This window comes from Oryzias latipes, chromosome 24, assembly GCF_002234675.1.
Source record: "Oryzias latipes chromosome 24, ASM223467v1".
NCBI classification, from domain to species: Eukaryota; Metazoa; Chordata; class Actinopteri; order Beloniformes; family Adrianichthyidae; genus Oryzias; species Oryzias latipes.
In genome coordinates, this window is record NC_019882.2 from 12,657,435 (window position 1) to 12,662,797 (window position 5,363).

Here is a 5,363-nt window from a genome sequence, read left to right on the forward strand (position 1 = left end):
ACAATCTTCTAGCAGCTTGAAGCATTTAACGAATCAAATAAATCCCTTTATGCTTTGACCAATCAGATGGACGCCTTCCCATTGTTGACCAATCAGATGGAGGCCTATTATGTTAACCCTGGTCCTGAAGAGCCTCAACCCTGCCTGTTTTCCAGCTCTCCTTAACCAGCTTGCTGTTGATTGGCTGACTCAAGTGATTTCACATCCTGATTGACTGAACACACCTGATTTTGGTTATCATTATCGAGCAGTCTAGGGAGAATTGGAAAACAGACAGGGTTGAGGCTCTTGAGGACCAGGGTTAGCCACCCTGACGTTTGTCCCCCATGTCGATGAGGGTCATTTGGAGTATAATTTTTAAACTGTTGCAATGAAATGGGAATGATGTTTTTGTTTATTTTTCTATTTGTTTATTTACCGCAAATTTATCGTTATCGCAATATTGATCACTAATATCGCATATCGCAAGTTTTCCTCATATCGTGCAGCCCTAGAAAAGACAAAGTATTCTCTGATGTAGGGAATAGCCTCATGGAAAATCTAGCTTTGTACTTAGTTTTCGTCTTTAAGATTTACTCTAATTTAAAAAAAATACAGCTTAATATATCATGGACAAAAAAAGTGCATCCATTGTTGCGCAGTATTAATGTCATTTAGGGACAAAAAGAAACTTCTTGGAGAGCTTCTTGGCAAATGTATACATACACATATTTTACTTCGAAGCAGCACAGCAGACACACTTACAAATGTCATCGGGTTAATACTGAGGCAGCCAGTGCTGCTGCTGTGGATTGTTGCAATCCACGTTTTTCTAGCATTGGCCATTTAGAATTTACTTGGAAGTAAATGCACTATATTGAACAGAAGTCATTCTAGCGCATCATACCCAGAAACACGTAGATGAAGAAGATATTAGAGACACTCAAGTTTCCAGACAGACCATCAAAAACCTGGATGAAAAAGGGCGTCGCTGAATTTTCTTTCTCCAGGACAGCGCAATTTGTGACCGTTGACATCTCCACCCCTCTGTCCACTCACGCACAAACACGCCTAATATGACTATCATGGTAGATTTATCACCACTAGATATACAACCCAATGACCTCATCAGATGCAGTTGACCTCCTGTTGAAGCACTCTAGCATATGTTCTTGAACTCTCGCCGCCAGTGGGAAGGATGCAGCTTTATAATTATCTATATAAACAGATTGAGCTCAAGGTTCAACCTGCCATGGGTGATAAATGGCAGCCTAGTCTTGCTTTACGTTCTGCCAAAATGAAGCCCCATTGGCCACACAGGGTCAACTGCATCAGGACTTAATGAGGAGGGGCATCCAAACAAGCTGGCTGTCCATATGTCTGCTCTCTCATGATGTGAAGAAGGTAACAGCGGGAGGAAACAGAGGCCACTCGGGGAAGTGTAACTAATTTTGAACAATGAATTGGACAATCATGAATAAAACAAGCGGGTCAAGACATTTCAAAAGAAATGCATGAACTGTAATTACTGAAACGCCATTTGACTTTTAAAAATGGTAAAAGCCTGAGAGAAAAGGGAACATTATATTTAAAAAAAAATGGATTTGCAAATGTTACATGATTTAAAATTATTTTTGTTTCATACTCTTTTTTTGTATCATATATTTTTAAGCCGTTTTAACTTCCTAGAATTGTTTTGTCTTCAAATAAATCATGATCTCAAATGTCAAAGTAATCACCTTCTAATCTTCAAATGGTTATTTTAAACCACATGGATTAAGATTTTACTTTTACAGCAGAACAGATCTTAGTTGGCAAATGGCTGAGAAAAAGCAAGAATTTTCTAAATATTATGTAGGAGAAAAAACTAGCAGCTATCAATATGAATTAATATGAGGTCTGTAGCGTGATTGATAATGAAAAAGCTGTAATTTGTAGCAGCAGAGTGGTTAAGAAATTCTTAATTTGTTGAAGCAGCATCCCATCTCATGTTATGCACCCTATGTCTAGGGGTGTAGGGTATGACATAAAGAAGACATGACCCAAAATGCAAAAAATAAGCCCTCAAAAAAATCACCAATTATAATAAAGCTGACTAAACCCAATGTCTGTACAAATAATAATAGGGTTTATTGTCCCAAATGTACATATGACAAAAGGAAGGAAAAAGGAGCATCTAAAGTCAGGGTGAACGCAGGCCAAAATAATAAACAAAACAGAACTAACTCAAATGTAAAAGGCTCTATCTTTAAAAACAAAGTAAAAAATAAATGACAGAGTCTGACCTGTCTCCCTGAACCTCGACCAAAACAGGAGAAAACAGTCACAAACAAAATGGCAGTTGGTAAATGGCGTATACTTATTTAGCGCCTTTCTTCCTACAAGGACAAAGCGATTTACAGTCACAGACCCATTCACCCAGTCACACACACATTCACACACTGGTGGCGGCTCCGCTGCCAAACACAGGCGCCTGCCTACCACCAGAGGCAAGGTGGGGTTCAGTGTCTTGCCCAAGGACACTTCGACTCATGGGCGTGCAAGGCGGGAATCGAACCTGCAATCTTACGATCATGGGTCGACTGCCCTACCGCTGCACCACAGCCGCCCCACACCCTTAATGCTCTACTAAAACAAAAAAAATATCCTGATGAAAGATACACAATGTTTGGGGAATAGTTCACACAAAAGCTTCAATAAGAAGCTTACACAGCCAAAAGACCTCACAAAAACACTTTAGTGTTGTCAATGGGGGGAAAGGGAGCTGGAAGCTCCAGCCAAAGACTTCTTCCCCCATACGGCCGTAGAGATGCGACGTTTTTAAAGACCCATCCTCCAATCACATGCAGCCACCTACCTATCTTCCTCCATCCACTCTTGAGCCAGCACCAACCACTCATCCTCTAATCCAGGGCAGCCACAAGGCCTTAGTGCAGCAATCCAGGTCACCTGAAAAGAAAACAGAACCTACACACATACAGACTCCTTAAATTATTTTTTATCAGACACTGGTTTGTTTTTTAAATATAATTTATAAAACGTACCGACATGTTTCGGTGGAATACCTTCCGCCTTCGTCAGGGTCGTCATCAGGTGGTGGTGTTTGACGTCTTTAAAAAACAGATGATTGTGACTGAGGCGGAGTCACCTGTCAAACTTTGACAAGTGACTCCGCCCCTTGATGTCCGTTTTTTGCTGGAGGATGTTGCTCCAGGTGTGAGAGAGCAGGAAGGCCGCCTCATCCCTGTTCATGGAAGTATGGGCGCGCTTTCTTATCTCCACCGCCTCCATGATCCATCTGCGGTGTCTATTGTCTACATTGCGGAGGACTTTGGCCTTTTCCCAGTCCATGATGTGGTTTTCTTGTTTGCAGTGGTCCGTTATGGCTGATTTCCTATTTTCCTGTTCTGCCTGTTGTCGTCTGGCTCTTGTTAGTATTTTGTTTGTTTCCTTTTCGCATTCTTTTTGATGTTCTGTTTTTCTTGTGATGAAGGCGCGTCCTGTTTCTCCGATGTATGTTTTATTGCAGGTGTGACATGGGATTTCATAAATGACATTGCATCTCCTGTTTTGTTCGATCTTGTCTTTTGGGTGAACCAGTAGTTGCCTGAGCTTTTTATACGGTTTAACTGGGGTGCTGATGTGATGTTTTTTCATGGCCCTTAGGATGCGTTCTGTTATTCCTCTGATGTACGGCAATGTAACCATTCCTTTGTTTTTCTGATTTCTTCGTCAGATTTTTCTTCTCTGTTTCCTTGTATTTCCTCTTCTATACCTGTGTTTGTCCCTTTTTTATAGCCCATTGAGGATATTGACACCTGGTTAGTGCATTTTGTATGTATGTCTTCTCCTCCCTTTTGTCCTCCTCTTCCGTTACCAGTTCTGCACGATCAAATAAGGTTCTTCCGACGGATATTTTGTGAGTGGTAGGATGTTCTGAGGTCCATAATACAAATACTACACACATACAAAAGAACTTTCACCCCCTTACACAAACACTCAATATACTAAACATTAAAAACAAATTTAAATAAAAACATACAAATACAACAACGGTCATAACACTCAAACTATCTTGAAACCTGCTAAGTCCTTTGTGAAGCCACAGGAGCCTACCCAACAACTGTTGGGTGAAGGAGGGGTACATTGGACTGCCATCGTAGGGCCACACAGAGACAAACAACCACACACTCACAGTCACACCAAAGAGACAATTTAAAATCAAGTCACTCATTAAGAGTTTACATTCTTTTGTCTACTTTAACCGTTGACCCAATTAACATTATTCTGAACTGGAGAAAAGCAGCCATGTAGCTAAAGACGTGAGTGAAAATATTGTATGAGAACCATTGGGCTCTGTGAATGAATGTGTAATAATAAGTGATTAGACTTTTATGCTAGTTGAGGCCTTTTTTTTTCCAACTGAAAAAAACAAAAAAAACAAAAAACAAAGCCACAGATAAAAAGCTGACCACAGGTTATTTTGCTTTTATGTTACTGGTCCGGCCCACTTGAGATCAGATGGGTTGAGGCCCCCGAACCAAAATTAATTTGACACCCCTGCTCTAAGGGAAAAAATAGCATGAAGCCCCTCCCAACGGAGTGATGCATCACATCATCTTGCCGTTACAAAAAATCTGACCTAAGCTAAGCTAGGCAAGGCAAGTTTATTTGTATAGCACAATTCGTACACAAAGTAATTCAAGGTGCTTCACAAAACAGAAAAATGCATTAAAATCACAATACATCATAGAAATAATCAACGTAAAATTTACTTTAAAAGAAAAGAAAAAAAAAATAATAATTGAAAATTGATTTAAAAATAAAGGAAGGAAAGGAAAGAAAAGTGCAGATAGGACCTTTCAGTCATATACACGGCTAAACAGAAATGTTTTAAGTCTAGATTTGAACATGAACACAGAAGAGGCCTGTCTTACGACTTCAGGGAGGCTGTTCCAGATTTTAGCTGCAGAATATTGAAACGCTGATTCCCCTTGTTTAGTTCTGACTCTGGGAATCAACAGGAGGCCGGCCCCTGTGCTAGAAGATTTTTGGATGAGACTAAGTGGAATTTCAGGCTTCTAGGAAGTTCTTCAAGATTTCCTAGATGAATTTGCCGGTGAAAGTAGGTTAATGTGTAAAAAACCTTCATGTTGCTGCATTTATGCATGATGGGTACTTACCATTTCTACAGTCATGGTAAGTCACTTTAAAGTGCACACGGTCATATCCGTGGACTGAGGTGAACCCACCATAACCCTAAGGTCTGGTCGCTGCAAAGCATCAAAACATCCAGTGTAATCAAAAGAGCTTGTAATGTAACTTTAAAACCAAGTCAGCCCTGCAAGGTGCCACCAAATAGATGAGGAGACAAAGCCACAAAA